We start from the raw sequence: 12,192 nt of genomic DNA on the forward strand, positions 1-12,192 counted from the left end.
AACTGTTTATATGATCCACAAATTCTCCTACAGTACAAAAGCAGATTTTAAAAGATTAACACACACATTAAAAAGTCCAAATCCTAGCTAACACTTAAATATTGGTGTCTTAAAGCTATTTTAAGTAAAGAGCAGCAGTAGAGACAAGTGTGGAGCTATGGCTACAGTTCTGCAAGCTACCAAATATCTGATTAATCTGATTATCCATGGAAAAGGATAGCTGGATGCCCAGTGAAGTATCCAAGCTTTCTGAGCTGCTTACAAAATCTCCCTTTTCTCTTTATTTGCTATAGGTGGTACAGTGGCATCACATCACCTGTGCCTGTCCCTACATTAAGACAAGAAAATTGGAAAAATTCCTTCTCACTCCCTCTTAACCTCTTCATCCTCATTTCAGACCCAAAGCCTCCGAAATGTTTTGCACAGGCATGTTGTAAAACTAACTTTAGGTGTTTAGTAGAGTGACAAAGGGAACCATTTTGGGTCCCTGTGCAGAACTAACGCCTCAAACTGCAGTTCTGCTCATTTGTATTTGAATCCAGCTCGTGTGCTGGTATCCCAGCAGCATATGGCAGTGTGTATCTCAGTTGGAAGAGCTTCAAGGAGGAGCAGCAGCATCATTCTAAAAAACTGCTTATATACCAAATCAAGTTGGTTTTTTTCAGTGAGTTTCACTTAAATCTTCAGGATGCTCATGCTCTTCTACCAACAAAAAAAAAACCCTCCATATCCAGAACTAAGTTTCCTTTGCCCAATTATCTTTAGACTGTTACAGGCTTTTTATGGCAGAACACCAAGAAATAACAGCAATGAAGGAAGCTCAAGTTCCCTCTTTAGAACCATGATGATAAAAAGGAGATAAGATCTTACTACTTGTTGTTTGGAATTATTCCAGCAATTAGGAGACTCTGGATAAAGTTCATCTCACTTTAAAAATCAGATATGCAGGTGAGATTAATCTTAATCCAGTGGGATAACGTAGATGTCACTTTTCACAATGCTGGTTAGGTGAAACCCTCAGTTGCAGGGGAAACAGAGCTCTGAAAAGCTGCAGAAGAGATGGTATTTGCATCACAAATCTGAGCAGGAGTCACCATAAACCAGCCACATGTTGTACCCCTGCCAACACCTCAGCAGAGTCTGAAATCCCACATCAAGTGCCTAAAATAGACAACACCAGAAACATCATTCCTGAAATAACTTTGGGACCTTACAGAAGGTGAAAATAGACAACTTGAAGGAAACAAACTCTCTGAGTAAACACCAAGGTGATTATTCACTGATTGCAGAGGCTTTTTCAGGCCTTGATACCAACAAAATCTTCCCAGTGATTTCAGTCAGATTTCAGCCTGAGCAAGGACTGTGGGGTCCTTCCTTTGAGAAGTGCTCAACAAGTAACTACAAACTGCTGTATCTAAAGAAGGTGAAACATCCCCCTGCATATTGTACTCAAACCTTGCTTCAAACCAGTTATCCCAAGTACTCTGTACAGCCCCATCTGTGGAGCAGACAATTCCTCCAGTGAGCATTGTCCCAAACCACAAGAATTTTGTGTTAATTTTCCTTAATTCTTGGCAGCCATGAACTGAAAACACCCCTCTCCGTCCTGACACCATCCTGAACATTTGCATTCAATCCACACTTATTTGATGGGAACAAAGAAACACCGAGCTCTCAGCATCCTTCAGACCTCCAGAAAACACTGTCTTTCCCCAAATTAACATAACAAAGAGATCAGCAAATGCCACTGCTGAAGCAAACACCTGCTCTAAGGTTTGGTGGGCAGAAGAGTTTTTCAAACCTGCTAGAAACTGAGATCAGCTAACACTCAGCTGGAAGAAACCCCAGCCCTACATTATGTAATCTACATAGTTTTTCGACCAGTCTGCATTCTTGCAGAGCCCAAAACTGAGGAAGCTACAGACAGAACAAAAGAGAACAGAAAAAGTTCATCAACGCAGAGGCTGCTGAGGAGTCTGTATTTGCACACTGAGGCAGGACTGCCCACTCACCCACACAAACCTGAGCCCTGCAATCTTGTAACAACCAGGGTAAAGCACCACAAAATTTCCAGCAAGTCAGATCAGTCCTTTATTTGGATGAACAACCACTAACAACTAATAATTTAAAAGACCTGCTTCAGGGTTGGGTTTGGGTTTTCCTTTTCTTGGTAGTGTGTGAATAAGTCCAGACAGAAACTCATCTTAAAAACTCAGAAACAGCTCAAATGATGCTGCCACTGACCATACGGAAGGAACAGAAAGTGGTAACACAAATTCAGCCTGACCTTTAAAGGCAGATTAATCTCACCCAGTTTCTGCTGTTGAGTATGCTGGGGTTTTTCCTCATTTCACAAAACTGCAGAATGGTTTCAGTAAGAAGAGACCTTAAAGCCCATCCAGTCCCACCTCCTGCCATGGGCAGAGACATCTTCCACTATCCCAGGCTGGACACTCTGGGGATGGGGCAGCCACAGCTTCTCTGTGTGACCTGTGCCAGGGCCTCACCACCCTCACAGTGAAGAATTTATTCCAAATATCTCATCTGAAACTGCTGTCTTTCAGTTTGAAGCCATTCCCCCTTTTCCTGACACCCCATGCTTTTGTAAATAGTCTCTGAAATGGAATATGTACTGCTAGAAATACAGCATCTGAGTATATCCCCAAGTTGCAAACTTTTCACTTATGTAAGAATGAGGAAAAACAGGTGAAACTATCAAGCACCCAAGTCACATCAAGCTGTTCCTTGCAATCAACATTATTTTGTAACACCTTTGTATGTGATTTAAAATTGCACTCATATTTTATATTTTTAGGTCACCCACAGACCTGTAACTTATTTCACCCAAAAAGACTTTGCAAGCCTTCTCCTTGCTTTTAATCAAGCATCAAACTGCTCTTTCTTAACCATCATGACTGAAAAAACTCTCCAAAAGTGAAAGCATTGGCCAGTTCAGAACACTGAAGTACCAGGATGGGATTTATTTCACTCCATTTCAAATACCTGCACAGGGTCTAGGAGGATTTTGGGTATCTTAAATCCCTCACTACAGCTCAGGGAATGCAGACAGCAGCTCATCTGACCACACAGAGATGGTGACAGAAGGATGAACCAAAATGCTCATTCCACTTCACTGGCTGGGGCAGCATCCTCCAATTATTCCAGCAGGATAGGAGCCACAAGAAGGAGAAGTTTTCTGGTAAAAACTTTCTCATGTCCTTTTGTCTGACAAGAGCACCTCAAAGTGCATGGGAGCCCATGAAGCTCTAAACCTCTCCCTTCCAACAAAAGCACAGTAAGGAAGAAAAGACACAAAACCAAGTTCAGCAGCACAGAGAGACTTCCCAGTTCCACACAATGCTCCATGCCTGGGAGTGCCCAAAGCAAGGTTGAACAGGAACTGGAGCAACCTGGGATAGTGGAAAGTGTCCCTGCCTATGTCAGGGGGTGGAACTGGATTGTCTTTAATGTCTCTTCCAACTCAAACCATTCTGTGGTTCTGGAGCTTCCCAGCCCCATGAAGGTACCTGACAGTTATCAGCATCAAACATCACCTCTTGAAATTAAAGTGGCCAAACTGCAGGATTTTGGAGGTGGATAAATTCTCAGTGTAGTCACTGTAATGTAAACACTGCATTTTTAGACACCATTAATTAGCACTCCTTCAAACAACTCCAAAAACCCACATCAGAGGCAGAAGCTGACCCAGTCCTGACCTGTGTACAGGATCTTCACTGCTGAAGAGTGGCTGCATTACTGATTACAAAGCACTCAAGTTCAGTACTTGAAACAGTAGTTTTCTCTATTTTTAGCTGTGCAACTAAAAAAAAAATCCCTGTTTGAGCCTGAGGGTTGGACTAGGTGACCTTAGTCAGGTCCTCAATAAGCTCAGGCATTCTGTGATAGTAAAACAAGGAAACTGCTATGAAGAAAACTAAAATGAATAGGCAAAAAAAGGGGAAGGTATTAAGGGGGTGACAGCTTGGTAAAGACCCCATATTGCATATGGAAGAATAGAGTAAGTGCAACTTAAAACAAAATGAAGAACAATATTAAGAAAGTGTTCAAAAGCATGTCCTTCAAAAAGAGAAGTCATACTGTGATTCCAGGAAAAAAAAAAAAGACTTTAACAAACTAAATGCAAAATTTTAAACTGAAAAAAATACTGAGAACTGATGTGTTAAGAGGAAATTTTATCAAATGCACCAGAAGGGCGAAGCTTATGAGAACGCCTGCTAGGCCAGTAGGTGACAGAAGATAAAAGACTTTACAGGACAATGCTGTGGGGAGGGGGAAAGAACCTCAGAAATGCTTCTTTGCCACATGAAAACCCAGATGAACTCAGTGCTCAGGACAGAACAGTTCAGGGAACTTCCAAGCCCTGGCCCCTGCCTGCAGAGAGGAGCAGGAAAGAGGATCCTGTGCGGGAAGTTGAGCATTGCTCACTGCCAAAGCCTACCAGGAATTACACAGCCAGGAGCACGTGGACACAGCCAGATTTCTAAGGAAACCAAATTATTAAAAATCCCAACTGATGCACTGCAGTCTGCAGGTCACAGACAGGAGGGCTCTGAAGGAGCTCTGTGGATGTTGGGAGTCCCTAAAAATTATCAACTTCACAAAAGCTTGAAGAAAACTCAACTGTAGAGCAGAAGGGAGGAAAGATCTTATTAATCAGCACTTAATTTACATGCAGAGAACATAAACCCTTATACACACACATAAAACCAGACTCCTGTACAGGTCTGGAGTTAGACCTCTCTCATTTAACTGTACAATAAATTATGCTGAAAAGGACACACTGTGAGGTCACAGGTCTATTACAGATAAACCAGTAAATGCATCACAGCAGTTATCCTCAGTCTTTTCTTCCAGCTAGTTATTATACAGCGTGACTGGGAGAGAAAACAGAAGATGAAATTCAAGTAGATTAATTCTAAGGCCCTGTATACAGAAAAAAAGCAGCCAATTACACACTGAAAATGAGGGGTTCTAAATTAGTTTTTTTCCTGATTAGGAGAGACCTTGAAGTCACTGCAGATAGCTTTGTGAAAATACAGTTTTCAGAATGGTTGACAACAGGAGCAGTGAAAAAGCAAACAGAATTTCAGAAGTAATCAGGAATGAACAGAGGTGGCAAGAGGAAGGAGCAGTGGGACATTGGAACACTGCACTCTTCATGTCCTCAACTCTCACTTCCCTAAGCTGCAGCTGCAGGACACCATTGGAAAAGTTATTTCATTCTACAGATCCTTTAAAACTGGCCCAGTTATACTAACATTAAAGATGTTTGCTATGTTAATGTTGAAAAACAAGAGCAAGTAGCAGTTTTACTGCTCAGGCAATTTCCTACACCTAATATCTGAAACAAGTGTGTATTTATGACTGTGGAGATTGATTCTGATTGTTACCTAATTTCCCTTATTCAATATTTTCTGGCAATGCAGAGAGTGACAAACCAGCAGGTTCCAACCAAGTTGGTTTTGAGACTAAAAACTCAGAAGATGAAAAATGCTGTGAACAAAGCAGCAGTCGACCTTTTAAACACTAAACATCATCCTCAGTCATCCAAAAAGTTAAATCCCTTGCCCACCCTGTATTTCAAAGGTGAAATAACAAATAGGCAGCACTGGAACACTCTGCCCAGTGAAGTGGTGGAGTCAAGAAATGCATGGATAGATATGGCACTTGAGGAGATGGTTTTGTGGTGTATATGGTGGTGCTTGAGGGCAGAACTTGGTGATCTTAGAGGTCTTTTCCAACCTTAACAATTCTGTGATGAAGAACGACATTGAACCTAAATATTATTATATATCCCTACAAAGTATTTCACAGTGACTCCACATCTACAAGTGTACCAAAACAGGACAGGGATTTTACCACAAATTCAGCTGTGCCACGTGCAGAAGTGGGCAAACCCACCCTGCTTTTGGCAGGACTTGGTGCCATTTCAGCTCTTCTTTCCACAGGGATCTGAGCTGGGATCTGTTCCCAGCACTGTTCAATGAATTCATAAATGACATGAAAAGGGCTCAACAGTGAGATGACAACATCTGCTGATGATAGTAAAGTTATTCACAGTAGCAAAGGCAGTAAATAAGTAGGAAAAACAAAAAAAGAAATGCGTGCAGATAACTCACAGGACATTAAAATCTTGAAATGAAATTCAGGAGTGAAATTAATGAGGACTCTCAATGAAATTAAGTGTGAAGTAGGATGAGTGGAGGTGGGGCAAGTGGCCCTATTTCATGTATATAGGTCAGCAGGCTTTGAACTGACTCAACACTTGCAGCAGGCAGAGCTCTAGAAAATGATGGTTGTAATGGAAATAGTTATGTATGAATTACTTAAGCCTTTTCCAGTGAAAGAAGTGGATTTTAAATGGAGTTCAGGCTCAAAATTTAACAAAAGAAGATGGTTCCTCACTGAACAGGCTGATGTGTTAGTTAAGCTGGAGAACCACAGAGCTTTACACTCCCCACTACTTCTCACTAATGAAGTCCAAAAGACAAATCCAGTAAACACTGCAAAAAAAAAAAAAACCCCAAAAAACATCCAGCTCAGTCCATCCCTGTCCTACAGATGTCTGGAGAGTGAAGGGTGTGCAGAAGGAGGATCCTGTTCCCATTCTGTTGCTCTGCTCCTCCATAACCCACCTGTGGCCACTGCTGGAGACAAATCACTGCTCTAGGTCAGTAAATGACAAGAGATGCTTCTCTCCTCCTACCTTCAGTACCCCTCTGCATGTTGTCAGATTTTTTTATTCTTTTTTATTCTATTCTAGACTTTCTGTGTTGTCTATCAGGGAAAATCCTCTGCACTATGCTGGAAAAGCATATCCAAAATGCCCAGCAGGAGCAGCTGGAGGGGAAAAAGGGATCAGGTGTCTAACATAAAGTCTGTCACCCTGTAGGTAATTCTGTTTGCATCAAAGCTGCAATGCAGCTTTGCTGCCCATAAAACATCCACCCACCAAAGTGCAGCAAAATAGTTCCCTCATACTCAAAGGAAAATCAAGCCTAAGTAAAAGGGTCCATGCATTATTAGAGTTCCCTTTTCCACAAAGGTGGCTTGAGCTTATTGCTCTTTCCCTGAACTTCCCCTACACTGTTAGAATATCCCCTTCTTGTTAGAAGGAAAAACTCCCTTTCAAAAAATCACCTGGATTTCCAAGCAACAAGATGAAAAGTCCTACCTATTCCAGGAAACAGTCCTAATTCACTTAACAAAATTAATGGGTATTTTAATGACACTTTTAGACTATCACACTGTAACTGACTCTTGATGCAGTTGACCTGATGGTATAAAAATAGGAAAATATTAACCACTGTATCAAAATAATCTTTGAAAGAGTTACTATATCACTATTTCCCTTTTTTTTTTCTTCTCAAAAAGACACCAAGTTACTCCAGCATGGAGCAAAACAACTCTTCTGCCACAGAAAAGAGAATTCAAAATAAAATTTTACTTTTCTGGGTGCATATAGCACCAATTCTTAATAACCAAGGCTAAAGAAACAACTTCTGTGTCAACAGGCACTGAATCACTTTAAGAAATAAAATTATTGAACAAATCACTGCCTCTAACCACCTACTCCCTCCCTTCAGTCTTGTAAAACTTCCCAGGGATAAAGATTGTTAGAACGTAACCTACATAAAAAACATCAGAAATCAATTTTGCCTGTTACTGTATTTTCTTTCACACAGCACAGCTGCCTAAATTTAGCCTGGCTGTTTTTATTTCTCTTACAAACTATGTTATAACAAACTCTGTGGGGCTCTTCACTACCCCTGACACTGAACCACAGGCTTGCAGATGAAGGCTGGGAAAACTGTCAGGGTCGAATATCGGAGTTGGGAAGAGGAGGATGATTAAGGGGGTTGTACCAGTGATCAAGTGCAACTCCACTCAGACCTGGAAAGTCTGGAATAGGAATGGAATATAAAGAAACAAGCATGGATGAATTAATTTTATAATTAATTATATATTGGTTTAATTATATATTCATTTATAATAATATATAAAATCTTAATTTTATATACAAATATATCTAACTGCACACTTGAAGCTCCTGGAAGGATTGCCACCTGGGCTAAATCATCTAAATCCAGGCAGAACTATCCATGGAAAAGATGGATTAATTTCTACAGGCACCTTTTTAGAGACAGGTCATCCCCTTCAAGGGGGTCTGCAATAGGAACTGTCAGGAAGCTGCTCCCAATGGCTTCAGCAGCACCTGGACATTGAAGCTCCATGAGAAAAACCTCACTCACAGCATTTGAGGTAAAACAGAAAAATGGAGATATTTGTATGAGTTTGGGATGTTTTGTAGAAGCATCTAAGCTGAAACTCCTCTGTGCACACTCCTGGGAATCCTGCATTATTGTGCCTGATTGCTACTATATCAGGCTTCCACAAATACACTCAGGTGCTCCTTCACAAGTACCCAACTCCATCTCTGAGAGTTACTGATGCTGCTTGCAAAGATCAAGGATCTGGATCCACACACACCAACTACCTTCATTCTACCTACAGAGTGTCTCAATTCTGCATCCTCCTCACTGTGCTTGCTGCAGACACTTTGCCAGCACAGTCCTTCCACATGTGACAACAGCGTTTCCTGAAAAAAAACCCACTTTCCTCAGCTCCACACTGAAAGGAATTAACAGGCTGAAGAATTACTGCAGAAAGAAAACCATTCTGGCATTCAAGATGTGGTGACAATCAACCAATGGACAGGAAATCAAGCATCAGGGTGGAAAACTGCAGCTGTACTCAGTTGGTACCTGCAAATATTTGCTGTTGAAATTAGGTATCATCTAAACAAGGTGAGAGGGTCCTTACTGGATATATTCTATTTGTATTCCCTCAGATCACAGAGCTGCTACCACACAATTCCTATTTCTTCTTGGACCCACCATATCTAAAAAACAATGATCTTCTTGTGCTGTGGAAAGGGATGGAATGTGAAATCCCATTCACATCCCAACAGAATCCCACAAACATTTTGGCAGGAAAAATTTATTATGTAAAGCCCAGATGGCATCCCAAATATTTCTACTTCAAAATTTAGGACTCTTTTTTTTTCCCCTTAAAATAAATTACACAAAAGCATCACGCCTAAAATTAACTGTACAAGAGCATCAGGCAAGGTAACCAGACTTAACTGAGCAGTTATTTGGACTATGGGAAGAATGGGAATGTGGTTTTTCTCCATTTATCCATTGTCAGAAATGAATAATATTTTTCTATTCAACTATATTTGAATGACTGGCAGAGAAGGAAGATATAACAAGCAAATGCATCCAGTAACATATAATACTTGGAGAAGAACTTTTCCAGTTATCTGAAGTCTAACACCTCTGCCATCAATTTCTGAAGCAACATTTCAAACTTTCAGAAACAAATTTGCCATGTTTTGTTATTCTGACAGGCTTCTTTTGCTTAATATTTGGTTTTTTTTTTCCCCACCGTGCAATTTCAGCTCTGAATCTGGGAATATGTGACTTCAAAATGGTTTGAGCTGCTGCTTCACTGAAGCAGCTAAACCTGATTATCAGTTTGGTTCAGCATGGACTTAGGCACTGCCCACCCTTTAAGCTCTGGGATAAAGATCAAGCCTTGATTCCGACTGTCATTTTGCAGTGAGCCCACTCCTAGATTCCTTTTATATCCATCACTGCACTGAATGCCAAAGAAATCTCAGTGTACTTGGCATGAAGGCTGCACTTCCTATATTTATGCTCCAACTAATGTATGCTCCATTTTAGTCCTTCCCAGCTTAAAATCATCCGAGGGAAGACGGCATGAAGTGCAAAACACTCCATGCAACTGTTTTACTAATAGAAAATGCTGATTACTGCCTTCCCATCACCACCTTTCTTGTGCATTTTCCATTTAAACCTACCCAAAATATTAACCCAGAAGGAATCATGGTCATTTCTGTACAACATACAGCCATATCAGGCTTGTTGCTCCACCTCAAAACTTCCAGAAAAATAAACCATTACTTTTTAATTGTACTACCTTAACTTTGCTGGCAGAAGCACGTTTTGATTCTTCAAGACGTGAAGAAAGTGAAACGCTCTCTCCAGGCAAGAATTCCTTAGATCTGGCACGCTAACATTTCATCCTTTTTAATTATTCCACAGGTGGTTGCCTTGGAAACTGCCAAGTAGCTCTTGGATGTGAGGGACCCAGCATGAGACAGTGACAAGCCTTTGTAGCCACAGCATTCAGATCCACGTTGGATGCAGCAGCAGCAGGAGGACGTGGAAGAGTCACAGAAAACCTGGAAGAGATGGTTAAAATTAACAGGCATTAATTACATGGCTCAGTCCTTCGAGCAGAAAATGCAAGGAATGCTGATAGCCCCTGAAGAGTGGATAAAACCCACATTTTAGAGGCATCTGCTCCTGCAGCTCCCCAGCACAGCTCCCCGGATTTCACCTTTGGAGGACGGCACTGAAATGGAGATGCCGGCGGAGCTCAGCCCTCAAGATCCAGCAAGATGAGATTATTTTCCCCCCCTCAGCTTCCAAAGAGACCTTCCTGAGTGTCTGGTCCAACTGCCTGAAATTCAGTGCTATTGTTTTGCTTTGAATAAAAATAGAGGGACTATAAATAGCTGCCATTGCAAATGCTGATTCACTGTATTCCGTATCATACAGCAAATTGCTCCCAACTTCACTCGGACTGAAAAACTGGGAAAATTCTCTTTATTAAAACACATCTAGAAGCCCAGCAAAGCATCCAGCTCTGGATGGTTGCTGGTCTAAAAGCACAAAAGACTTTCCTTTTCTTTCTCTGATTTCTCATCATTTCAAAAGCTGCTAATTTGCACATGAATATATAAATAAAACCACCAAAAACCAAACCAAAGCAAAACCTTCTTACAATTTCTGCTACTGGTCAAAACGGTAAATTTCAAATTTTCAAAAATCTTTTTTGTTTCCCCATTTTTATTTTTTAAACAAAAAACAGGGGAACATAAGACTTAAAAAAATCATTTTCATTAGAACTGTCCATGATGGAAATGGTCATTCCTGCACCTCTCTTTACTGATATGATTAGTATGTCCAAGTCAGTGATTTCTGGAGACCTCACTCATATATAAGTGCTTGGATTTGTGCTATCAGAAATTGCCTGGCAGCACCTCAAGAGTAAGAGGTGGATTTGCTTCCACCCATTCATGATGAGACACCCAAAAGACACAAGAGCATGTTTGTTAATTCCAGAGCTGAGTTTTACTAGAATCAACTAGACAAAATATACATTTATTGCACAGAAAAAAAACCTACAGTGAAGTAAGAGAAATGAAACTGTTTCTGAGCCATCTCCTCAGTGCTCATTTTGCCCTTCCAGGGCAGGTCCTTCCTTCTTTCTTGCCTTTTTCAGTCACTTGCTTGCTTAAAAATTAGAATCCAAAACCATTTTCTTTCTCTCTGTCACTGAATCCCACCAAGGACAATGCAAATCCTGGTGGGTTCCAGAGTTTTTCCTTTCTTGCTTCCCTCTCCACACCTCTTCCAGTCACCTCATTTTCCCATTTATGAACAAAGTTTGTGACAAACCCAGGCACTTTCTTTCCCTTGTTCCCAGCAGTTCCAGAAGTGGGACCTGTTTAATCCTGTCTGGATTTAATTTAGGATGAACACGAGTTTCCCCAGTTCCCTCATCCCACTAGCCCAGGGCACACTTGCCATCCAGCCATCCACCTCCATACTTTGGGAGGGAAATATTCCTCCTTTTCAGCCCATCAGGTTTGGTTTAAGCATCTTTTGGGGATTTTTCCCTGCAGAAGTGGCATTCTAAAACGCTGTGGAAAATCCAGAGCATTTTCTCTGTTCTCCTCTTCCTAGTGACAGCTATCACCTCCTGCATGTCCTGCTAATGCAGGAGAAAACCTCTCCTCTGCCCCAGTTCCCTCAAGAGTCTCTGGCAAACCAAGTCTCCAAAGCCTCAAAATGACCCTTTTATCACAGATGGTTCTTTCCTCTGAAGAAAAGTGGATTTTTTAATCCCTGCCTCAGGCATCTCAACAGTACTCTCAAGCACATCCTCACTCTGCACTCCTGATCCCATTTTGGTTTTTTCTCACAGGGCACACAGGTGAACTTTATCTGCTGCTTGACCAATTTCCCAGTGTTAGTCCTTCCAACCCACTGAGATGCTCTGAAAACCAGGGCATCC

General features: G+C 41.2%; 1 protein-coding gene across 2 annotated transcripts in view; it reads right to left on the minus strand.

The window, feature by feature from the left end:
* LOC129120120 (endonuclease domain-containing 1 protein-like) overlaps positions 1-12,192 on the minus strand; it is a 164,111-nt gene that overhangs the window by 117,739 nt on the left and 34,180 nt on the right. For both annotated transcript variants that reach the window (XM_077179270.1, XM_077179269.1), the window contains exon 2: positions 10,027-10,291. The gene's annotated coding sequence lies outside the window, so the exon portion shown is untranslated. The remainder of the gene's footprint in view (positions 1-10,026; positions 10,292-12,192) is intronic.

Source organism: Agelaius phoeniceus, chromosome 5 (assembly GCF_051311805.1).
Source record: "Agelaius phoeniceus isolate bAgePho1 chromosome 5, bAgePho1.hap1, whole genome shotgun sequence".
Lineage (NCBI taxonomy): Eukaryota > Metazoa > Chordata > Aves > Passeriformes > Icteridae > Agelaius > Agelaius phoeniceus.